At 39.7% G+C, this 26,789-nt stretch overlaps 1 long non-coding RNA gene across 1 annotated transcript in view; it reads left to right on the top strand.

Moving 5' to 3' along the window:
• Nucleotides 1–2,033: 2,033 nt before the first annotated feature.
• The window catches only part of LOC142005654 (uncharacterized), a 47,592-nt gene continuing 22,836 nt past the window's right edge, over nucleotides 2,034–26,789 (top strand). Inside the window, exons 1-2 of the long non-coding RNA XR_012643095.1 lie at nucleotides 2,034–2,086; nucleotides 2,482–2,609. This is a non-coding gene — a long non-coding RNA (uncharacterized LOC142005654). The remainder of the gene's footprint in view (nucleotides 2,087–2,481; nucleotides 2,610–26,789) is intronic.

Genomic DNA, 26,789 nt, shown 5'->3' with positions numbered 1-26,789 from the left:
AGTGGTGGAGAGGCTTGTGTGTACAAGTGACCCTGGGAGTGATGCTGCCTGGAGTCATACACTCCCTTAGGGTCACCCATGGCAGAATGGTCAAGGGTGAGGTTCCCATCACGTGTGATCCAAGGAGTCCTCAGTGATGAAGCAGACGGAGGAAAAGTACAAAATGAAGGTCAAACTTTTGTGCAATGTTATAATAGCTGTGAAGGCAGATGAAAACGGCAAGGATTTCTAAGCTATGTGGTGTCTACATCATTGGTTTCAAGACCTTTATCTGTCAAGGACTGTGTGGTGACCGATGTACACCAGGGTCCCCATTTTAAAAAAAAAGTCCTCCACAAGTATCTTCCAGTTTGGAGAAAAGAAATCCCATGGAAGAAGATCATACTCTGCAATGAATGATCACCATCATAGTTTTAGCTTTTGTAAAGGTTTAGATCAATTACAAAAAAGATGCAAGTGTTATTGTCATATTTTGTACGTAGTAGTGGCTTAAATGTAAAACAACTAGTAGCCCAGGGGAGGCAAAATGAATCATTAATCTTTTAGTATGTGAAAATATTTCTAGAAGATGTCCTTGTGCTTTGATTAGTGGATGCAGAATAGAAAGAATATTGAAAGATAACCCCATTTTCTGTTAATAGTGCAGTAAAAGGCTACCTTCTCTATGCAAGTGGCCTTAAAAAGTGCAATATAGGAAATGAATAGACTTTGGCAAGGAAGCCGAAAAGAAATTTTTAATTAAAAGAAATTGTGTTCTGAAACTCTGTGGGCTGGAAATATGTACTAGGGATGCTGAATCATTCACCAATTAAACCAGAGGTCATTCATTAGTATAACAGTGACAGGCTCTTTCTCTAACTAACTAGAATAATGTCTAGTATAAAGTAGGTCTATACAAAGAGGCAATTTAAGAATAAAATTAACAGGAAGAATTATCTAAATTAACTAGTAAAATTACCACACAATAATTTAAAACTGGCAATTTCTGCTTTACTCTATGATTAAAATGTAGAGTTTGTTTAAAGTTCAATAAAATGAAGTTTCATAAGATTGAAATTGTACAGTAGATTTACAAATTATTAAATTTTTTACACAACATTTTAAACTTTTTAGTGTATTGTAAACTATATAGTATATAATAACCCCCACAGACACAAGAAGGTCAAGATTCGCAGGAGTGACTAGTGATTTGGGGTGCCAACCTGGCACATTTTAAAGGAGCCTGATTTAACTATCTGAAAGTCAGGCCTTTTAAAGTGTTTGAAGCTGAACACTCAAAAGTTAATTGTTTTTGAAAAACATTTCAGATTAAGTTCTACTGAGTTATATCAGAGAAAATGCTGCATTCTGGGGGCACAACTAGGATCAGAATCTACCTAAAATAGATAAACCAGAATTAATCTAAAGTTGGTTTATTTGCAAGTTTGGTTTGTAATTAAGCTATCTTTCATTGTATTATTATGAAATATTGAACATAGCTCCTCTGTTCTATAAAACCCTTTTTGATTTCTAGAAATAGCTCATAAAATCCTACTTAGAAAGTGAAAAGTTAGCTTGAGGTAGGAGGGGACAAGAAATATGTCAATAACAGTGAAATTTTGCAAAAGTTTGTCTCCTTTGGTAATCTATTTTAAAGTGCCCTGTGGCTATTTTATGCCCAATAAAATATTTGATATATTTACAGCTGTTGACATGGAAACCCACTTTTCAAGTTGCTGGGGTGGTTTTAGAATTTCAGTTTGAATGATTGATCCTAAACAGTGACAGACAGGAAAAATACAATGATCCTATAATATGGTATCCCATATTCCATTTTTTCTAGCTGTAACTAGAACTACTGGCAACTTTTTGTCTCCTACGGCATTTTCCCATGCTACTTTGATGGAGACATGAAAAGTTTACTAAACTGCTTGTTGATGGGGATATTTATATTCAGGGAATACTGAAAAGCTCCGCATTAGTCATGTGCTGAATGTAATACAAACATAGGAAGTGGACATTCTGTTCCCTGAAGGCTGTGCAGGCTATAGAAGCACTTACACAAAGGCCGTGGAATAGGAATACAACATACAAGAAAATGAACTTGGTGAGTTTTATTAATTATATGAAGTTCACTTTTAATTTGCAGTGCAAGTAGTGAGGTTAATAAAAGGAAATAACAGGAAGAAGAAAATCAAAACATTTCATCCACCTAGCCATGCTCAGCAGTCAGGATTTTGTAGCTATCACAGCAAAGACAGGTATTAAGAAAACATATCAAGGAATTTGATGTAAGGACTCTTTGCATTTTATCAGAGAGTTTTTCCTACACATAAGTGGTAGTATGGGAGAAATCATGGAGAAGATTTTTCTCCTAAAGTAAATGCTACTGATGAATTCTTGATGTTCAGATGCTGATGCTTAACACAGACTTGGCACTACTTAATATAAGATTATCCCAGTGTACTATCCTTGTCTTACTTTTTATTTGTACTTCACTAGATCCATGCAGGAACAATCTACCATTGTACAATCGCAGAGCAAGAAACTGACCTGGCTTGCTGTCATGAATGAGTGCCTGTGAACGGTTAAACCAAGAGAGAGTGGGATTCCTGTTGGCAAGCATCTAGGTGAGACAATGGAACGAGAGAGGGATTTTTGGAACTGAAGCAGTTACCTGATGAGGGGGCTCTTTCTTTTGCGTGGCTGGAGGAGAAAAACAGATGTTTAATCCTTAGCAGGCTTAATGAATCCAGGTCACAAGATCTGGGCAGAGAGAGGTGTAAGTAGAAAGGAAAGGTTTCATCAGATGTGATCAGGTAAATTTTTATTTTGACTCTCCTCTATCATCTCCTTGATGGGCCAGCATAGATACAGTCTATGTTATCATTTTAGTTATGTGCAGTTTGATCAGGACAGTATAATGAAGTCTTGCAGTAAAACTCAGATGAAAATGAATATTTGAGGATAATGTAGATGAATAGCTATACCTGAAGCAGTGAGTTAAGGATATCTGGTCATATTTCATTTCATCATCCAGAAACTTATGAAATTAATGGGAGGCAGACTATTAATAAAATCTTATGAGGGTCTCCATGGCATCGTCTTCAACTAGTTGATCTGGGAATACGATCTTCAGGAATCATTAATGGAAACCTTCGGATACAGATAAGTATGATTTCGCTGCTGAGGCTATTATCTTTTATACTTTTAAACTAAAATAATGTCTCCATGGGAAAGGGAAAGAAGGAACATAAAAAGCAATCAAAATAGTGATGGATAAATCTCAGAGGGCTGAATCTGTATTCTTTTTGGATCCTCATCCGAAATTTATATAAATGAATCAAAATAATCTGTTCTCATCTGATTTCAGTTTTTGAAAACTGTAAGACACAAATTTTGGTCCAATTTTGCAAGCAAAGCGATAGATGACAGATCAGGACATTGAAGCATAAAATGCCTCTGTCTCAATTACAAAAAAGTTCAAGAGAGTATTTCTCATCTTATCAGCAAAAATCATGTATTAAAGAACCACAGGGAAAGTTGTGAGAGAAAGCTTTGCTCTGAATAATGATCTGCCAATGGGTCAGTAATGACACATCTGACAAATGAGCTCAGAGATAATGAAACATATCGCCTGCATAGATGTCACTTATTTGTACCAGCTATGAGAGTTTTTTATTTTTGGGGTGTGTGGGAGAGGGTGGGAGCTTTTTGTTTATTTGCTTATAGTTTGACACCACTTCATACCAATAAAAGATTATTGAATTGGGTATATCACAATTTCAGATTAGAAGCTGTGCAAGTTTTTTTTTTTTAATTTTTGGTCTGTTTTCTGAGACTGTAGTTGATTACAACATACTTCCAGCTGCACTGCTGTGTTTTATGATGTGGACATCCAGATGTGGGAAAGTAGATTAAGACCTTCAAATTCATTATACTTGAACATCCCTCAGATGTTAGTGGCATTTATTCACAACTGACTTGAATAGGCCTTACACCAACCAAGAAAAATCTCTTATTTCCTTGGCATTCCTCTTAATCAGACAGATCCAGTTTTTTAAATTATAAATATATTACAATGTTAGTTTTTGTGTTTAATCTAAGCCACTCATCTCTCTTGCTCTTTTTATGTGACATGATCATCCGTTCAGCTTCAGGCTCTCTTCAAACTCAAACATATAGTAGTAATCTGAAAACAAACACGTTATGATTTCTGAATGATATCTTATGTTTTAGCAACACGGCTGGCTCCTGAAGTGTTTAACTTTAAAAAAAAATGACGTGGCACATGCAGAAAATTTTAGCACCCACTACTGGTGAAATACATACAGTAAACCCTCAATTTAACAGATCATGATTTAACGGACCAGCTGTTTGAACCTTCTGGTGTAACAGTGACTTCTCAGACTCCTGTGCACTTAACCATACGTTCTCCCAGAACTTCACTTTAAAGGCATGAATCTTTTAGTTTACAGTTCAGCTCTCACAGTGGCATATAGAAGTTATGATGCAGCTAACACCCACTCACACATTTTGCACAGTCTAACACATTTATATTCTTTTAATTAACTGTGTAAAGCGCAGGTGTGTACAGATGATACAAAACAATAAACCTGCCTACATTTTCTTGCCTCATTATCCCCACCACTTCAGGGAATTATTTTGTGCTGGAGATTACAATCCCTTCAGCTGTCTACAATTTTTCTATTTCTGCTTCAGAATGCTTGGCTTGTGGGCTGCAATACGCTGGGTTGCTTCTCGCTTAAGGACTGCAGGAAAATGACCCCAAAGCAGAACATCTTCTTCCCTTTTAGAACCATCAGCACTATGTCTTGAGCTATCTTTGCCAGTTTCCTTGTGTAAGAACAAACCCTGATAGGTAATTTTATTACCAGTGCAATCTGGATAAGGACCAGTCTTTTGTCTAGAGCACGGGTCAGCAACCAAAATAGCAAGAAAAGCCATTTTTTTCCAATTCAGTAAAAAGCCTCAATAATTCAAGAGCCATTATGCATGTGAACATACCACGATCCTTAAAAAATAAGAAAAAAACATAATTTTTGCAACCCCTATTTTAAGAACAATGCACACACAACAGTTTGTAAAGCAATACATGTTTACTGCAGTACATTCACAAACTTTTTACATATTCTATCTCCTCACACTTTATGTGTGCGTTTGTACCACTCTCTTCCTGATGTTCACCCTGAACCTGCTTTCTCTCAGAAAGATGCTGGGGAAGTTATCCAATGTTTAGCAATCATCTATTGTTTGCTGCATAGGTGTGAGTTGTTCATTTTTGGGCTTTTAGATGTTCACTTTTTATTGAAAATGATCAGGACTTTTTTTTCCCTTCGCAATTATAGTGTCAGGGCCCCAAAAAGTTCTTAAAGAGCTGCATGCAGCTCTGGAGCCATAGGTTGCAGACCCCTGGTCTAGAGTGACTAGATTTCTGACTGGGTACTGGAAGTCAACTGCAGTTTGACCTCTCTAATCCAGAATTCTCTCAACCAGCAGACTCCATAATCCGTCATAGATTTCAGTTAGCTAGATGACCACTTACCATATGTGGCCTTGTTTCCTGTTGTCTCAGAAAGTTGGTTTACAGCCACCACTCCTGGCTTTCAGTGTTCTGTGCTGTTATTTAGCTAAAATTTACCCCTAAAGATCTATTTAGATCACTGTAAGGAATGGAAGTGTTGGTAATACTGCTAGAAAATATTGACCTCCTGTGGTCCAGCAAATTGTCTGGTTGGGCTCCAGTCAGGTCCCAAGGGTGCTGGATTAGAGAGGTTCTACCTGTACTCTCTATTATCAGCTTTGTATGTCTATGTGCTGGGACTCCAACCCAAGATAGAGGCAAAATACATAAAGAGAAGGCAAAAAGTTACTTAAATGACAAGATCAATGTTTTGAAGCATGTTACATGATCACAAAAAAAAGGAAATTTAATTTTCCTTCACTGAGGCAGTATGAAAGGCAGCTAGCAGGCCCATCATCTTCAGTAAGAATTGCCATTGTCTATAGACAAAGACTATGGATATATTTAAATGTTGCAGGAGCACAGAAACAGTTGCACTGCTATAGTTGTTTCAGTGTAAACCATTACTACAGCAACCAGAAGGGGTCTCCTATAGCTGTACCTAATCATCTTCCTGAGAGAAGGCTAGCTGGAGAGAAGAATTCTTCCGTTGACCTAGCACTGTCTACAGCAGGAGCTGTGTCAGATTAACTATGTCTCTGAAGAGTGTGGATTTTTGAGACTCGCTGTAAGAAATAATTAATCCCACGTAGCTTTCCATATAGACAAACCAAAAACCAAGTCTGTCTCCCTGCTATGTCACATATTGCTAATGAAAGATCTCAATGTATTTAGCATTTAGCATATCCTCATTTGATCACCTCTCCCGCTACATATCCAGGATTTTTCTCCCGCACCCTAAACATGTGCTCTTTATTTGTCCTCCTTTTTCTTGTTTGCTTGACATTCAGAAGAGATGCCAGGCATTGACACATGCTGTCAGTGAAAGAATGGGTTAGCACAGCAATAGCTCAGTATAGCTAGAATCTCCTTTTGGAAATGTTGTGACCCAATCACCCAGGATTGTAATGGAACTAGCCCTGTGAAGTCTAACTGTCTTGGAGGGTCATTGATTGTAAATCAATTTAAAATAGGTTTTAGCCTATTTTGATCATGGTCCTGAATGCAGTCAAAAAATGAACAGGGAACCCTATTCAGGGAAGCCAGTGTGACCTATCTACTAATAATCAAAGTGTTCTTTTGGGAAAAGGGAAAAATTTGCAAAAATATATTTTGGCACTGAGTATTTTAATTACCATCTGTTCTTAGCAGAAAATGTGAATTGGCTTCTACTGGATTTAAGTATTTAGCTTTGCAAACCAAAATGTTTGTAAATAATTAGGAATACATTGTTTTATCTTTAGATGCATCAGGCTAAACACGAATCCATTAGGTCTCAGTCCAAGTCAGAATCTCAGTGTGTTTGCATTAAATAATAAAGAATAAGGACACGAGAGAATTAGCACAGAAGTAGTAATGGAATGAAAACAACTCCTTCCAAGTAATAAAAAGAGAAAGGAAAAACAATGGCACATTTAGAGATTGCAGAATTCTTGGCATTTACAGCTACCAAGGAAATATAACCCATATTAGTATGAAAGTCCTTCTCTCTTTCACTGTAGGAAATAGTTTAAATGAAGAGAAAGCAATGGGTGAGTTCTTGAAACATCAGTATTTGGAAAAAGCAATTATGCAGTGTGTCTAGAACATGCTCCTACCTCTGTCACATTCACTACTAACTGCTAACTTAAACTGTATCCATTACTATAGTTGACATTTTATTTAAATGGCATGGAACCCTTGTGGCTAAAGGCAATGATTACATTGGATGATACTGAGCTTATATAATAGAATATAAATCAAACCCCAAAAGTATCAGCAGTTCGCTTTCATCCAAAATGTATAAAAACCCACTGATATCAGCATTTTAATTTTCCTCAGCTGAGCTATTAGCTAATAGATGGTTTAATTCTGGCCCTACTGAAATAAATGACAAATCTCTCACAAAGGCCTGTTGTTGGTTGTGGGGAGGGAGAGGATGGGAGGACCAAAGAAGGCAGTTGCCCAGGGACCCAGCTTTTCAAAAGGGCTAAGAAATCTGGCCTCCGCTGCAGCTACTTTGACTGTAGTAGTGGCCAGAGCTCCTACCGCCTTTGAAATGCCATGACAGTGCAGCTCCACTGCTCTACAAAGCTATGTAGGGGAGGCAGGACCACAGTCCAAGCAATGCTAAGGGCTGACTGATCTAGACCCTCCCCTTCTGTCATTGGTTCTGCCCCTTCCAGCCTGCAGAACCAGACCCCCTTTCCACCTTGCCTCAGGGCCCACACTAGCTGTTGTCCCCTCTGCCCTCATTGTTTCAATAGAATCAGAATTTCACCTCTATGCTTCTGCCACGGCTTTGCTACCCAGCAGCCTCTGCTTCCTGATAACTAACTTGGCTTGCTTCTAGCCACATATATCCCACACAACAAGGAAAATTTCCAAAAATTCTCCATGGGGTTAGAGAGGTACCTCTTTACCCCATTATCCTGCATTATCATTCCTCCCTGTGGCCAGGCTGGTTTCCATCCCCTCCTTCTGCATGAGAAGCATAATTTGTGGAGAGGCATGAGGCTACAGAGTTGGGTAACATGAAGTTTCCACACAATAGGAAGGAAGAGGTAGGGGTCACAACCTGAGCTACCAACGTCTAACACATTCTACGAGTGCCTCCCTCCTTCTTAGCATTGAGTACACTTAGAACTGGGTTTTTCTTAATTAACAGGCAAATTAACAGAAAAATGGGAAGAAGGGGCTTTCAGAGTCAGGGAGTTCCTTCAAAAGGCCCTCATCCACACAGTCAGCTTGTGTTTGAAAGCGGCACTTTCGAATCACACACAGCCACTATTACGCTAACGAGGCACAGCATGTTCATGAATCTTCCATAATTTACAAACACACTAAACAGGTTTTTGTTTCTGCCCAGATTGTATTCACATATCATTAGGCTCACCTGAATGGTGTTTTAGTGCACACCAAATGGGGTGTATATTCTAGTACATTACCCAGTATCTTTCCATTTGGATTCTACTGATATACACAAAGTTTCCTATTCATTGTTGGTGTTGCAACAACTTTCAAAATAAGAGAAGAAGGAAGACAGTATACTTTTATGGTGTTGCTATTATCAACACACACCATGATATGTTTAATGTTCACTATCACAATCAGCCTGAACAGTTAGAATCCATGTACTAGTAAACCCTAACACACCATCTGGGCAATCCCTCAGATCCTTGTAGTTGTTAATAGATTTGTCCTCACAGGCCACCTGGGAGATAAGGCAGCATTATTGTCATTTTATAGTAGAACTGAGGCACAGAGTGGCTAAGTAAGTTGTTGACAATAATACAGGGAGTTTGAGGCAGACCCAAGCATAAACCCATGTCTTTCAACTCCTAGGCTACTTCCCTAAGCATTGGACCAACTTTCCTCTCTAAGGCTGTGGCCACACTTGGCCAAACCTTTGAAATGACCATGCTAATGGTCAAATCGAAGAATACTAATGAGGCGCTGAATTGAATATTCAGTGCCTCATTAGCATTCGCACGCTTCTGGCTGCAGCACTTTGAAAGTGCCACTTTTGAATGCACGTGGCTTGGTATGGCTATGAGAGGGTCCTTTTTGAAAGGAACCTGCACATTTCGAAATCACCTTATTCCTCTCAGCTGAGCTATATCACAGATTTCACTGTTTAAACATTGCATTATCAAATCATCAAACAATGCATTATCAGCTGAGGGGAATAAGGGGATTTCAAAATGTGTGGGGTCCTTTCGAAAAGGACCCCCGTGTAGTTGCTCTGAGCCATGTGTGTGCAAAGGCAATGCTTTCAAAGTGCCACAGCCAGAAGCGTGCAAGTGCTAATCAGGCACTGAATATTCAATTCAGTGCCTCATTAGTATTCTTCGATTTGGCCATTAGCATGGCCATTTCGAAGTTTTGGCTAAGTGTGGCCACAACCTAACTGTTTAAACAGTAGTATTTGTAATATAGACACATCGATAAGGCTAGCTTTCTCAACCCAAGAGGTGTGTCTTGAAGAATCAAGTTGTAGCTCAGATCTCTCACGACAGAAAGAATGTTGAACATGCTGCACATGCTAATTCCTTGTGTGGAAGGAAATCCACACTGCTGCCTCTAAGGACTTAGATTAGCTCTGGTACAACACTGAAAGAGGTGATAATAAATAAATAAATTAAAAAAACCACACAGGAGAGCTATCTTCTGTGGGGAGTGATTTGATAATGCATTTTTATTTCAGATCCACAGAAGTAATTCCACACCATCAAGGTCCAAATATAAATATAATCCCAGTGAACATTTATGGAAGTAGATTTCAGCTTTAAGACAAATTCATTGCTATACATTCCCTCTGTTCTTCTGTGGCATCTCAGTTCTGAATTTCTGTGCTACAGTTACAGCCTTAAGCTCCCTACAGATGTCACAGTAACAGCAAAACTGTAATTTTATTCACTTTTTAAATAAGAGCAGAAGGAAGACAGTATACTTTTATGGAAAGCACAGAAACCAGATAATGTGCTGTAAAAGAATCCTATAAGCTATGCAGGCAATATCAGTGGGAAGGACATAATTTAATGAGATAGTCAGATGTTTTATATGTTTTCATGCTGCTTTCCATTGTTCAAATACCCTCTCAGAAGCTCATAGTATATTTCTTTTCTCTTGCCAATTTGATTTCTTATGTTTATAAAGTAATCATTAGCCAAATTGACTGCTATTTCTTTTAATGTTTGTATACCACTAACCTGGTGGATACTAGAAAAAATTCAAACATTTCCAATTGCAGTCCCACCCCACACAGATACCATAATTCCTAGAGGTGTGTCTGGATTAGAATCATGTTAGCAAAATGCTCTCAGGTATTGAACTAGTTCTTGCTACAATTGTTTATTGATTTTTGTGGATTCTCCCAGGCAGAAGTCACTTCCCACCCACAGTCAGGAGTGACTTTCACTCAAAAGGTGGAACAGAAGTCTTATTAGTCAACAGGGATACAGCATGGTACCAAGTTGTCAGTACAGCATCCCAAAACTCTCACTCCAATCCATGCTGGGGAGAGGAGAACCCAAAAAGGGTCTCCAAACCTGGGACCTCACCTTCTTCACATACATAAGAACAAACACATGGCCAATGGGTGCTTTTCTTAGTAGAAGTCTCTCATGATGATGGAGTCAGACAAGATCATTTAAGACGAACAATAGTTAGAAATCTGAAGAACATTCCGTATTAGTTCATAATTACTTAAAGATGTCAAAATGTAAAATATTGGATACTGTCCTTTGAATGATGGTGACATGTGAGATGAGAAGAACTGTAAGACAAATTAGAATGAAACAGTGACAAATTCCTGTCTCTAGTATACCATATGCAGGGTCAGGGACAAAATCTGCTCTATAGGCACAAAAGAGATGGTGAACACTCTTTTGGCAGATAAGAAGGGGACAATGTGGACTACTTGGCAGGTCAGAGGGGGATGTTCACATCAATTTTCCTAGTCCAGTGTGTATGGATATAGACTCACATATACACAAAGGGATTCCCAGTAGTATCAGTTTCCTCTGTGAGTTATTTAGAAGACAATGCAAGGAAGAGTCAGGATGCAGAAAGGAAAGCAACAGCAAGAAAATATTTTAAAAGTGAAGACTCCAGCACATAAGACTTATTCTGTACAGCAATCTAACTCAGACAAACTTTAAGTTTGCAAAAACAAAAGTAATATGTTCTCAAGGAAAATTAGGTGTCAAATTGGACAATATACTAAGGGCTTGTCTTCACATACAGTGCTACAACCACTGCAGTCATCTACATGAAGATGCCTTTACATCAATGAGAGCATCTACCATCAGCATAGTTAATCCCACCATGCCAAGAGGTGGTATATCAACAAGAGAAGCTCTCCGGGTGATATAGCAATGTCTGAATGTAGGTTAGGTCAATAGCTACATGGCTCTGTGATATGGATTTTTCACACCCCTGAGCAATGGCCTAGATTTGGCGTAACACATGCAGGGACAAAAGTTTTGACTTAAACAGAGTGCCAAGAAAAAGTTTCGCTAAACGTTACAAAGATTCTTTACTACTCATCTGGGTGCCTATACATTAGATTAACAGTTGATTAAACCCATCACCATCATCCTAAGAGGATCCAAGACTAAGCAATATTATATTTGGTTTAGTCTGTCAAATCCCCAGGGTTTCTCTTCTCCATATTACAGTTACATGCTATCTGCTCATGTACAGATGAGCCACTCAGAGGTAGGCTTTCTATTTATTTTTAAACCATTCTTTCATCATTTTCTGCACATGCTTCATATTAACAGAGGTAGGGCAGATTTCACCAAGAAGTGACATTTTCTGCTTTTCAATAATTAATATTGAGAAACAAAAACACCCTTATCCCAATTCACTGCACTAGAGTGGGGGAATGGGGGAGAAGAGGCCTAATTATATTGTGTACATTATTTACTGCCAAGGGATAATGAGACCAGCTTAGACAAAGCACTTTGAGACCCTTTGATGCAAGGTGCTATTAAACTATAGCAGTTTGCATTTCTACATTTTGCTTCATTATAGCCCCTTCCAAAAGTCTAACTAATGGGGCCAGACATTTCAGATACTTTGTTTAGCTTGGCTTGCTCAGCATGTATACCCGTTTCCTTGGGCTCCCTGCCTGGCCCCTTCTATTTGCTTCCATGGGTCAGGAACTTAGAAAAACACAAAAAACACAAACAAAAGCAATATCCCAGGGCACAGCCCTTTAAACATTGTGTTTCTACTTGTGCAGGCACACCCCTTAGCCAAATCTCACCTTCAATCAAAGGGCCAGGCAGACCTTCAGAGGGTGACCAGATGTCCTGACTCAGACAAACTTTAAGTTTGCAAACCAAAACACTCAGAATTCTGCAATTTCAAGATACAATGCAGGCTGTGTAGTTACATACTTACATACTAATTACTTGCTATTTTCCCCGGGACCTCATCTTCATTTATCTTTAAGGGGTATCTTGCCCCATTTACTCCTTAATTTTACTTCATTTATTTCAGAACTTTAGAAGTCAACAGTATATGCCTCACTATTCTTCCAAACACCAACCTGATTTACTACCTTTCTTTGGAAGTGTCATGCTAATACACGGAGCGAAAGATGATAATGAGGCAGGGATGCAAATTCCCTGTGCCTCATTAGCATAACGTCAAGTGATATGGAGTCCAGAAGACCGTTCTTCCAGACTTCAAAATGCCATGTAGAAGCACGGCCCCTGGGGGGGCTTCCGGAAGGAAGTCCTTCTTCTGGAGGCCCATTCTTCATGAAAATTTTTGGGAAGAAGGGGCCTCTGCAAGAAGTACATCCTTCCGGAAGCCTCCCAGGGGGCCGAGCTTCTACCTGGCGTTTTGGAGTTCAGAAGAATGGTCTTCCAGACTTCACATCACGTGATGTTATGCTAATGAGGAGCGGGGAATTTGCATCTGTGCCTCATTAGCATCTTTTGCTCCATGTATTAGCATGCCTCTTCCGAAGAAAGAAGGTGGCCTGTGTAGAAATGGCCAAGGAGTGGCTGAGCCCAGCACTCAATTCTGACCCTCATATGTTGGCATATCAGCATACTTTCCTTTCACAGGCATCCCTGGGTAGTCCCAAGGGGACCAAGAGAATGGTTGTGCTCCTGGACAAGGTGCAGGGGATACCTCCTTGGAAAAGGTGGGACCTCAAGAACCAAAGGGTGGGGCTTAGGCAGCCAGTCTCAGCATTGCCCAAATGGCACAGCACTCACACCCTCAGCCTTCAGAGCTTCCCAGATCATGATGCGTTATTTAAAGGGCCCAGGGCTCTGGCCACTGACACAGTACTCATTTGATTCCTTGGTCTCTGGGGCAATTGTCTCATTTCCATCCACATCAGCAGACCTGGACAGTACCTGTGAAATGTTGGCAGATAATTATTTCATTACATAGCAGAAACCAATACGCACATACAACATTCTTAAATTTTACATGTTCATCACATCATGTCTTGTTCATTAGACCATTGAAAAGTACACCACTGCCTTAAGAAATATTCATACAAAGTATCTGTCACCTCTTGTTATGGTTTTAGAGCTGTTCAAAACAAGAATACTGGTTTCTTTGACAAGGGTCCACTCTCTTTGCCTACCCACATTTTGTTTTTCACAATGCCTGACTATTTTTGCTCAAGTTTTCAAACAAAAAAACAAAAACACAAACACAGCTCTTTGGCTGTGAACAACCTTATACAATTTCACACTGAAAGCTGAGTTGGAGAGTTGTAGGTATCTGAATCTGCCTCCTTAGAAAGATTGTCGCAATCATAATTGTAAACATTGCTCTGCCTACAATGAGCTGTATTTCAGAAAATGAGATGATCTTAGAGAGAGACAGAGAGTTAAGAATTGGAGGATGGCATTAGCAGTAGGGACTAAGAAACACACACACATGCACACAGATGACTTTCTCCTTTGTATGGCCACGTCCATAGAGAATCATGAACACATACAGTTGAAAAAATCAGAGTTAAACATGATTTTCTTGCTCTGCTGCAGTAATCTGTTCTTGTCGATTGTCAAATCCGAAGCCTCTGTTGTAGCTTCTGTATAAGATAGATAAGGCAGGATGACAGCACTGGATTGTCACTGTTCTTTGACAATTGGGACCCTACATCAAGAGGAAGTTAAAATGAGTTTTCTAAACATTTACCAGCCAGTACAACATGATAATATTCCTCTTGGTGCAAATGTGCCTGAAGGACAAAGGAAGAGATTGCTTTACTTGTTGACGTCTCTTGACTTTGATTTGTGTGTCACATCTTATGGGAATGAGCATACAATAGAGTGAAAGCAAAATATGCCCAAAAACAAGAACATGAGACATCAGGAGTGGCAGGGAAACATCTATTTAGATTCTTATATTCAACAGATCACCTCTGCATCAGAACTTTGGAACTATTATAAAATTAATGGAATTTCTAAATCTATTACTGTGAACATTTAAAAATAAACTGGATTTACTTTAGCAAAGATGCTCTAATTAAAGCTGAGATCTCTTTCTTTTTGAGTTTACTGGGCAAATCATAAAATCAAAAAGAAATTTTGTTTGATTCACCAAAATGAAAATGTCTCTGGTTCACAGAAAAACAAAAATAAAACTTGCTTTGTTTTTATTTTGTGGTATTTTCTCATGGAATGTGGGAGATTGCAACCCAAAAATTGTCCCTACCCAAACATCCAAATGTAAAGTTCTTCTCACTCTGGTTCTGGCTTCATTTGACCTCAGTGGAACAAAGTTTTCAAAATCTCAAAAATTCTTTTTCCTTTCAAGATCTATTAATTCTGTGCACGATATTTTAAAATTCTGCATATTTTATTTGTCATATAATTATGTCAGTTTCAATTATGTTGATAACTTAATTAAACTAAGATACGATGGATATAGAATGGGAGTGGGGACCTTTGAAGGAAATCCCCAACTCCCCTTTACATAATAGCAAAGTGTTTAGGTTTTGTCCTCTACTTATTATCCAATGAACATATCCACTCATATGCTCAGTAGTATACTGTAACACCTGAAGGTCAAGTGAGGACTGGGGTATGAAATTCACAATGTATATTGGCTATTGACCATCACCAGAAAGGTAAGAGGTAAACAGTTTACTGAGCATATCTTGATTAGGGAATTTTTCAATCCAAAAGCTTAGACAAGTTCTAATCACTAAAGCACCTTCGGCATTTATAAGACCAAATGCCATTTATAATAAGGCTCCTTTACGCCAATCTTAAAAGAAGCCTTAAAGAAGCCTTACAATTTTTACACCTTTCTGTGCTCTGGGAGAAACTCACGAAGGGTACATCTACATTTACCAGAAGATAGACATGGTGGTGGTCAATATTTTGGGGTTTAATTTAGTACGATTACTGAGGCTGTTGTGAATAGTAAGATAAGTCAATGGGAGAGTTTCTGCCATTGACCTCCCACTGTGGGGACAGCAGAAGAAATCGATTTTGGATACATTGACTCCAGATACGTAATTCACATAGCTGAAGTTGAATACCATAGATCAATTTTTCTTGGTGATACAGACCTGTTCTAAGAATGGGAACAATTCATGAACAACAATGTAAACAAAAAAGCAGGCAGACTGCAACATTATTCTCTGCCTGAGAGGACAAACCCTGCCTCGCATGTACATCCAAATGCTCTGGAGCCCTGTCCTCCACATTGGGAGTGCCAGAATAGTGAAACAGAGAGACAGAGTATCTCATTTGCTCACCTGCTTGGATGCACATCTCCATCCCCCAGCAGTTATTGATGTCTCTCCATGCATGCCCACATGCCCAGCTGCTTCCCTCTTCCCCCACATCTGGTTGCTTCAGGCTGCCAGGGAGAGGCAAGTGAATGTTCCTTTGTTCACCTTAAGAAGTATTTTTTTTCCTGCAGGGAAGCAAACAAATCTGTGGATAACATGAATTCTATGACTGCACAGTGGTTCAGAATTCTCCCAGGAGCAATATAAGCAGGGGGGTTCCAGTTCTTTTTCCATTACACATTTGCTTTCTAGATTCTATAAGGTGACAAAACCACAAAGTTGGATTCTCCCCTGTGCCAAGTAAACCTCAGCACTGGAGAGGAAGAGTGACAGGGAGATGGCTCCAGCTCCTTATTCACAGGTCCAAAGCTCAATTCATTATAAAGCTGCTACTAGGAAGCATTAAACTGTGCTGTTGATTTTGGGTTCTGGGAGTTCCCACGCTAGTAGAGTATTACCATGACAAAGATCTAAAATTTCCCACCCTTCTCTTTAAAATATCTCCTGTGTGTGTGCCAGAATGGGGGAAATGATGCAGAAACATAAGACCTAGCTGTGGCCAGCATGCAGCCTCAGAGAGTTATTCTCCAACAGGGAGTTCTCTTTTGCATATTTGAATCTGAATCTTGGCTCCTTTGCAACATTTAAGTGTCAACAACTCAAGGAACTATAATCCATTTTGTGAGCCTGGCTGCAATGGTTTTCCATGCTATCTTTCATCCTTGTTACCTGCACTTTAACATGTGTGCACAGTGAGTGTAAAACAGTAACAAATCAGAAAGGCAGTGTTTTATTCCTAGGTTGCATAAATTAAGATAAGAACATAAAAACATAAGAACGGCCATACTGGGTCAGACCAAAGGTCCATCTAGTCCAGTATCCTGTCTGCCGACAGTAGCCAATGCCAGGTGTCCCAGAGGAGGTGAACCAAAGACAATGATCAAGTGATTTGTCTCCTGCCATCCATCTCCTGCCTTCGACAAAAGGCTAGGCACCATACCTTACCCCTTGCTAAGAACCATCTATGGACCTAACCTCCAAATATTTATTGAGCTCTTTTTTGAACTCAGTTAGAGTCCTGGCCTTCACAGCGTCCTCTGGTAAGGAGTTCCACAGGTTAACTGTGTGCTGTGTGAAGAAAAACTTTCTTTTATTAGTTTTGAACCTGCTACCCTTTAATTTCTTTTGGTGCCCTCTAGTTCTTATACTGTGGGAACAAGTAAATAACTTTTCGTATTCACTTTCTCCACACCATTCATGATTTTATATACCTCTATCATATAGCCCCTCAGTCTCCTCTTTTCTAGACTGAGAAGTCCCAGTCTCGCTAGCCTCTCCTCATATGGGACCCTTTCCAAGCCCTTAATCATTTTACTTGCCCTTTTCTGAACCTTTTCTAACACCAGTATATCTTTCTGAGGTGGGGAGACCACATCTGCACGCAGTACTCAAGATGTGGGAGTACCATAGTTTTATATAGGGGAAGTAAGATATTCTTTGTCTTATTTGCTATCCCTTTTTTAATTATTCCTAACATCCTATTTGTTTTACTGACTGCCACTGCAAACTGTGTGGATGTTTTCAGAGAACTATCCACTATAATTCCAAGATCCCTTTCCTGATCTGTTGCAGCTAAATTTGCACCCATCATATTGTATGTATAATTGGGGTTATTTTTCCCAAAGTGCATTACCTTACACTTATCCACATTAAAATTCATTTGCCATTTTGCTCCCCAATCACTGTTTGTTGAGATCTTTTTGAAGTTCTTCACAGTCTGCTTTGGTTTTGACTATCCTGAACAGTTTGGTGTCATCTGCAAACTTTGCCACCTCACTGCTTACCCCTTTCTCTAGATCATTGATGAATAAGTTGAACAAGATTGGTCCCAGGATTGACTCTTGGGGAATGCCACTAGTTACCCCCTTCCATCATGAAAATTTACCATTTATTCCTACCCTTTGTTTTCTGTCTTTTAACCAGTTCCCAATCCATGAAAGGATCTTTCCTCCTATCCCATGACCACCTAATTTACATAAAAGGCTTTGGTGAGGGACCGTGTCAAAGGCTTTCTGGAAATCTAAGTATACTATGTCTACTGGATCCCCCCTATCCTCATGCTTGTTAACCCCTTCAAAGAACTCTAATAGATTAGTAAGACACAACTTCCCTTTACAGAAACCATGTTGACTTTTGCTCAACAAATCATGTTCTTCTACGTGTCTGACAATTTTATTCTTTACTATTGTTTCTATTAATTTGCCCGGTACAGACTTTAGACTTACCAGTCTGTAATTGCTAGGGTCTCCTTTAGAGACCTTTTTAAATATTGGCGTTACATTAGCTGTCTTCCAATCATTGGGTACCGAAGCTGATTTAAAGAACAGGTTACAAACCACTATTAATAGTTCCACAATTTCACATTTGAGTTCATTCAGAACCCTTGGGTGAATACCATCCGGTCCCGGAGACTTGTGACTGTTTAGCTTATCAATTAGTTCCAAAACCTCCTCTAATGACATGTCAATCTGGGACAGTTCCTCAGATTTGTCACCCATAAAGGATGGCTCAGATTTGGGAATCTCTCTAACATCCTCAGCCGTGAAGACTGAAGCAAAGAAATCATTTAGTTTTTCCACAATGGCATTATCTTCCTTGATTGCTCCTTTTATGTCTCTATCATCCAGAGGCCCCACTGCTTCTTTAGCAGGCTCCCTGCTTCTAACGTACTTAAAAATATTTTACTATTGTTTTTGAATTTATGGCTAACTGTTCCTCAAAATCTTTTTTGGCTTTTCTTATTACATTTTTACATTTAATTTGGCAGTGTTTATGTTCCTTTCTATTTTGATCACTAGGATTGGACTTCCAATTTTTAAAAGATGCCTTTTTATCTCTCACTGCCTGTTTTACATGGTTGTTAAACCATGGTGGCTCTTTTTTAGGTCTCTTACTGTGTTTTTTAATTTGGCGTGTACATTTAAAGTTGGGCCTCTAATATGGTATCTTTGAAAAGTTTCCACGCAGCTTGAAGGGATTTTACTCTAGTTACTTTACCTTTTAATTTCTGCTTAACTAACCTCCTCATTTTTGTGTAATTCCCCTTTTTGAAATTAAATACCAGAGTGTTGGACTGTTGCAGTGCTCTTCCCAACACAGGAATATTAAATGTTTTTATGTTATGGTCACTATTTCCAAGCGGTGCTGTAATAGTTACCTCTTGGACCAGATCGTTTGTTCCACTCAGTACGAAAACAAGAATTGCCTCTCTCCTTGTGGGTTCCTGTACCAGCTGCTCCAAGAAGCAGTCATTTAGGCATCTGGAAATTTTATCTCTGAATCCCTTCCTGAGGTAACATGTACTCAGTCAATACGGGGTAATTAAAATCCCCCATTATTACTGAGTTTTTTTATTTTGATAGCCTCTCTAATCCCCTTTAGCATTTCAGCAACACTATCACTGTCCTGGTCAGGTGGTCGATAACATATCCCTAGTGCTACATTCCCATCAGAGGAAGGAATTGTTATCCATAATGATTCTATGGAACATTTTGATTCATTTAGGATTTTTATTTCATTTGATTCTATATTATCTTTCACATACAGTACCACTCCGCCACCCGCTCGACCCATTCTGTCCTTCCGATATATTTTATATCCTGGTACGATAGTGTCCCACTGATTGTCCTTATTCCACCAGGTTTCTGTGATGCCTATTATGTCAATCTCCTCCTTTGATATAAAGTACTCTAATTCACTCATCTTATTAGACAGACTTCTAGCATTTGTGTAAAAGCACTTTAAAAAACTACCACTATTCATATACCTGCCCTTCCCTGACGTATTGGATTCTTTTACATGTGATTTTTTCTCATCTGATCTGGCCCATACTTTATCACTTCCCTTCTTCTCTTTCTGACTGAATTCTAGAGAATCTCTATCAATGGAGTCTCGCCTAAGAGAAGTCTCCGTCTGATCCACGTGCTTCTCTGCACCAATCTGCTTTCCCCCATCTCTTAGTTTAAACACTGCTCTACGACCTTTTTAATGTTTAATGCCAGCAGCCTTGATCCACCTTGGTATAGGTGGAGCCCATCCTTCCTGTATAGGGTCCCCCTACCCCAAAAGTGTCTCCAGTTCCTAAATCTAAACCCTTCTTCCCTACACCATCGTCTCATCCACACATTGAGACTCTCAAGTTCTGCCTGCCTGCCTGGCCCTGCGCGTGGAACTGGAAGCATTTCTGAGAATGCCACCATCGAGGTCCTGGATTTCAGTCTCCTTACTAGCAACCTAAAACTGGCCTCCAGAACATCTCTTCTGCCCTTCCCTATGTCATTGGTACCTGCATGTACCACGACCACCGGATCCTCCCCTCTACTACATATAAGTCTGTCTAGATGCCTCGAAAGATCCACAACCTTCACGCCAGGCAGGCAAGTCACCATACGGTTCTCCCTGTCATCACAAACCCAACCATCTATATTTCTTATGATCGAATCACCCACTACTAACACCTGCCTCTTCCTAACTACTGGCGTTCTCTCCCCTGGAGAGGTATCCTCAGTGCGAGAGGATACCATAGCACCCTCTGGAAGGAGGGTCCCAACTATGGGATGGTTTCCCTCTGCCCCCATTGACTGCTCTCCTTCCCTGAGCCTTTCATACTCCTTAACAGCATTGAGGCTGTCAGATTGGAGGTGGGACAACCCTACTACATCCCAAAAAGCCTCATCAACATAGCTCTCTGCCTCCCTTAGCTCCTCCAGTTCAGCCACCCTGGTCTCCAAAGCCCGCACTCGGTCTCCGAGGACCAGGAGCTCCTTGCTTCAAGTGCACACATTCGCCACTCACCCACAGGGTAGGTAATCACACATATTACACTCGACTCAGTAAACAGGATAGCCCCCGCTCTGCTGTTGGTCTTCTGCCCCCAATTCCTCCTCTGATTTAATTTAATTCTATATGGGGTTTTTAAGTAAAAGCTTCAGATCGGGATGTTATAAAAGATTTAAGGACATTAGAAGTAACTAGATCCCCCTAAGCTCCCCCTCTAAACTCCCCTCTCAAAACTCCTGCCTGTTAGCAGTTGCCCTGTTTGCAAAAGTCCCGGTTGCAAGTGCCCTGGTCACTTGCCAGCAGGGTTTAAAAGGCTCTGGCCTTCCTGATAGCCCCTCCCTCTGGCTAGAGCTCAGCCAATCAGCACAGAGGTTTTAGATTTCAAACCTAATCAAGGCTCACAGCTTCCAGCTGCCAGCCTGAGCACACGGCCTTTCAAACAGACAGCTCACCACTCCAAACTCCAAACAAACAGACAAACACAACCCAGAACCCCCAAACATAAACACCCACACACTCTAGACAGCCACTTACCTAAAGGTGCTGTAGTTTGCTGCCTCCTTCACCAGGAAAGCCCCTCTCAAAACTTCTGCCTGCTTGCAAGAGCCCCGGTATATATTGTTTTGATATTGTTGAAATTACCTATAGTATAATAACATAATTCCTAACCTTTCAGTCAATTCTTCCCATCAAGACTTATTTTTTCTGCTAATAAAATACTGATTATTCCTTTTCTACCTCATATTATTTCCCACAATAAACCTTCATCCACTTGCTATGCACATAATAGAGAGCAAAGGTTTCAGTTAGAATGGCAGGTAACTAGTGAACAGTCTGAGAAGAATGATCTTAAAGATACTGACTAGGATTCAGGAGGCCTGCTTTCTATTCCCAGCTTGGCCAAATTTCCTGTGAAACTTTGGTCAAGTTCCTTTCTCTGTTGTTTAGGACACCATCTCTAAAATGGGGACAGTGTTGCCTTGCTCTAATCTGTTGCCTCATCTATTTGCATTGTAAGCTTACCTGTTTATAGAGAATGTAGCACAATGGATTCCAGTCTTAGATGGGGCCACTATAGATTTCTATAAAGCAAATAAGTAAATATAGAATAATAAAGGGGAAGGCATAAAATATAGTCCAAGGCACATAAGAGCAAATGTTTTGGCAAGAGATAAGCACACATTGGAACTCTCAGTCTCCATATTTGATGAGCTGAAGGCTAAATAGTTTTCTACTACTTTAGAAGCCTCTAGCACAGGTGTTTTCAAAATCTTCATTGAAGCTTGTAAGGGTAAGTCACTAGGCAGCCGTGAGACATGTTGTTTGCCTAAGCGTCCACAAGCATGGCCATTAGCAGTTCCCAGTGGCAGTGGTTTGCCATTCCCAGCAATAGGGAGGTGTGGTAAATGGCGCAGGCTGCAGGGACTAGCTGGCTGCTGCTTCCTGCTTCCACAGGTCACAGGTTGCCCACCACCATTATAGAGGGTTGTTAAAATTTGGACTATGAGAGATATTTTACACAGGAAGTCAGAATACAGGGTGTCCCCTATACATTGCAATGGAGTGGGACAAAAGGGGTCGATTTGCTTTTCTTAGTAAAATGTTTTATCCGAGGAAGTGACCAGGCTTAGAGAGGCAGCTGGGTTTAATTCTCCTCTATATGATGTTACCTTTAACCATATTTAACTTCCTTAATTTAAATCAAATTAGTCCTTATTTTTCAGGGGTGAACAATAAGCCAGATGTAGTCCACTAGGGTTAAACCCTGGTGGGCCTCCAGCCTTTTATTTATTTACATGTCCAAAGTTAGAGCCTGCTTGCAGCTCCCATTTGCAGAGGATCACTCTTCCTGGCCAAAGGAAGCTGCAGGAAGCAGCACGGCTCAGGACCCCACTTCTCACAGCTCCCATTGGCCAGAAACAGTGATCTGCAGTCAATGTGAGGTTCGAGCCACCATATCTGTAGATGCATAGGTAAAGAAAGCACCAGCAACTTTCTAGGGTCTAGCCCTCGCAAACCATGGCTGGCTTGTGGACCACTTACTGCCCGTCCATTGTATTTACACTAAAGTATAAGGAATTCCTTTCTTAAAGGGAATTCATAATTTTCACTGATATTATAAATATGGGAAAAAGTATCTGAAACTGTAAAATGAATATTGAGTTGTACCGTATTTTCCTTTGAATATGTTCAGGTATGTACTCCACAAATGCACGTACTTCATTATGTACAATGAAAATATTTCTTAGAGAACTATTTATGCTACAGTTTGTGTCAGCTAGAGTCATTGATTTTATGGGGCAGCACAGAAAAACAATTAAATTTGGTTAATTGCAGAAAGATGCAGAAAGATGCACAAATGTTATGGATGAAAATAATGTTTGCATGCTATAAACCATGTACATACTCTGTGACATGAAGTGAGAATTTCTCTTCCACAGACAAAATATCCATACTACATCTTTCCAAATTATGAGATGCAATAAAGGCAAGGGCACTGGAGTTATGCACCATGGAAACTGCTGGTATTCCATGTCTTTTGAACATATCCTGGTACAAAGCTACCAAATGTTTACAGGGTTTCCTGTTGTATATAATACTCATATCTCACTGCATTCATTTTTGTTTGTTCAGGATATATTAGACTCTGTAAATTATTACGATGCTCATTGGGCTACTGACTGTCAGTGGACATCATCCTTTCAATCTTTTAATGAATTATTGTGCACATTTACAACCCAGATAATCCTTAAACAATTGTACACCTTTTTGTGACTGCTGTCGACTGGCATCCAGAACACTCTGGTTCCGATGCAGAACTAATTAGCTCTATGTAGATAGGTAGATACGCTTTGCACTATTCTCAGAAGAGAACATTAAGGTTTATTTTTCAATGAATGAGAACAAATTTTAGCGTTTGTGTTTTTGCATATTGAAATTTTTCTGACTTCATTTCCTATAAAGCAGCTGCCAGGAAAGAAAGATGTCTTATTTGGAAAAATGTACAAGAGTATTGGTATTTGATATAATGAAAGGGATATATATTTTAGCATTATGCCCAGGGAATGAGTCATACAATTATAATATATACTGCACTGAATATTTAACCCTAACAAGTCAGAGCTTTTACTGTGACTGGAATATTTCTAGAGGCAGGTTATTTTCTCTTCTAAAAAAATGGTTCAGAGAACTATGTCTTTGTTTGATCTACTTTGTTTCATCACACTCAAACTACTTAAATTACATTTGCCTGTGTTTTTCTTCCTTGCATGAATAAATTGAAGCTTTTGCAATTATATTTTCCTTCCTTTTTCATCCTAAATTTTATGATGGGTCCAAAAGAGCCAAACCTCTCCCAAAATTTGGGAAGCTTCAGTCCGTATTTAAACATTAATTCAATTTAATGTCTACTTTTATATACAGTGTATGCTTCTTGATGAATATGGGAAAGAAGGAAATATATATTGAAATCATTTGGAAAAATTCGTTTCTTTAAGCTATGAAATGAGCTAAGCATCAGAAAAAGACTAAATGGTATCAAAACCACTTGTATTTCAGATAATATAAAACATCACTAATTTTAGATAGGAAAACATAATTGGATATTTCTGTACTTTTCTTAAGATGCTCCTTCCAAACTATCAGACCACTAATCTCTAGACCTCAATCCTAATTGCAGAGTTTCAAACAAGTTTTTGGGTATCCTGGGCCCAGATTATTGAGTGGCTTAAAGGTAATGAAAAAGTCCTTGATTTTGGCTCAATCTATAGTTTTTTTAGCTATCATCTATTGTGTTTAGAGTAATCATATTCATTTATGAAAAAAGCTTTGAAATTTGGTACTGTGAATCACAGAAATGTAGAAAGGTATGTCTGGAAGATATCAAGCAATCATCAAGTACAATGCCCTGCACTGAGGGAAGGCCAGCTGAATTTAGATAATCTGTGAGAAATAGCTGAGTGATTTGTTCTTAAAAAACCCTCAGTCATGAAGCCTCCACAAACTGCCTTGGAAGCATGTTATAGAGTTTGACTATCTTTGCAAGTGGAAAGATTTTCATAAATTCTAATATAAATCACCACTGTTGTAGTCTAATACTTCTTGTCCTACCTTCAGTGGACATGAAGAAAAGTTCATCAAAATCTTCTTTATCGAGAACTTGATACATTTGTTGTTAGCCTCTAACCCTTCCCTCCACTTCCTGCTCCACTCTTCTTGTCTACACATGCCCAGGTTTTCAGGAAATTAAAAAGAAATGCTTCCCTCATTTCTACATTTTTATGATTTTTACTGCTTTCCTCTAGACATTTAGTCCATATCTTTCCTAAGAGGGGAGCCTAGGAAGGGACACAGATATAGGAAGGGGACACATCTCAGACCTCATTAATGCCAGCTGGGAACCGAAAATTACCTCCTATGTCATACATACAACTTTCTTTTTAACATAACTCAGAAACTTTCTTTGCAACTGTGTCATATTATTGACTGATATTCAATTTCTGATCTGCTGCAGCCCTCTGATCATTTTCAGCAGTACCACCACATAGCCATTTTTGGGTAAAAACAACAAGAGGTCCTGTGGTATCTGACAAAGTAAGTCTTTGCCCACAAAAGCTTATGCTCCAATATATCTGTTAGTCTATAAGGTGCCACAGGACTTCTTGCTTTTGCAGATACAAACTAACATGGGTATCCCTCTCATACCTGTCACCATTTTTAGGTGTACACTTCATTTTCATTCCTTCCTCAGTGAAATATTTTGAAGTTGTTTTTATTCAGTTTCATCTTCCTGATTCCAGTCATTTTTCCAGTTTGTCAAGGTGATTTTGAATTCTTATTGCCTCCTCCAAAGTTTTTAGAAGTCCATTGCAACTTGACATCATCCACCAATTTTATGAGCCTCCTCTTCAATCCATGATCCAAGTCACTAAGGAGTGTAGTTAACATTGGACCCAGGACTGACTTCTGAAGGCTCTCACTAGACATGCTTTTCAAGTATGGTCTTTCAACCAATTGTGCATCCACCATACAGTAATTTCAATTTGATCACATTTCGCTAATTTGCTTCTGGGAATTTGACATAGGGCTGTGTCAAAAACATTACTGAAGCAAGACAAATCATGTTTACTATTTCCTCATACCTGGAGAGAATTTAGTTTAATTTGACATGTTTTGTTCTGGATAAATACAAGTTAGCTATTAGTAACCATCCGGTTCTCATCTAGGAGCTTACAGAATGATTGTATAACATTTTATTCCAGCATCTTTACAGGTGCCAAAGTTAGTCTGATCAGTCTGAAATTCCACAGGGACTCTTTGTTCCTCTTTTTAATAATAATTGCCTAGTTTGCAACTGTCTAGCCTTCCCATGCCTGTCCTCCATCAGTTCTCAATGATAGGTTTGAGATTGCTTCACCTAATAATGACCATGAGTGATGGTGAACCCTTGGCTGTGAGAGGAGCTCCAGCAAGCCCTGTCCCTTTTGTCTGAGTACACCATTTACACACTTAATGAAGCTCACCTCTCCACTGTGGCTGCTGGCCCTTCGCACAACCCCTCCTGGTCACTGGTCTCTGCCCCAGAATTCTGAGCAGCATGACCCCACCCTCCCTTGGGCATGCTGCCCAGCTCAGTCCCTGTCTGGCCTGCCCCACTTCACTCCTAAAGCTGTCCCCACATCCCCTTAGCCACCAGCCCCTGAACAGGGCAGGCAGTGCCACCAGAACAGTCCCAGTTCCAGTGCAGCTCCAGTGCAGGGCAGGCAGCACAGCCAGATCCACCCTGCCCTCAGACTCACTGGGCAGGTGGTGTGACCCTGGCCCCAGCTCCATTGCAGTGAGGTGGCACTGCCTCTCTCCTGGCCTGCACAGGTAGCACATCCATAGCAACCCCAGTGCCAAGAGGACAAGCAAACTGTTGCTCTCACCTGCCTGCCCCAGCCTTTCTCTATGTGTACACCACAGGCAATGTGGGAATGCAGAGCTTTCCTGTGCCTTTGATAC

Source organism: Carettochelys insculpta, chromosome 1 (genome assembly GCF_033958435.1).
Source record: "Carettochelys insculpta isolate YL-2023 chromosome 1, ASM3395843v1, whole genome shotgun sequence".
Lineage (NCBI taxonomy): Eukaryota > Metazoa > Chordata > Testudines > Carettochelyidae > Carettochelys > Carettochelys insculpta.
The sequence above is the reverse complement of the archived record's forward strand: the minus strand, read 5'-3'. Positions and strand labels throughout refer to the sequence as shown.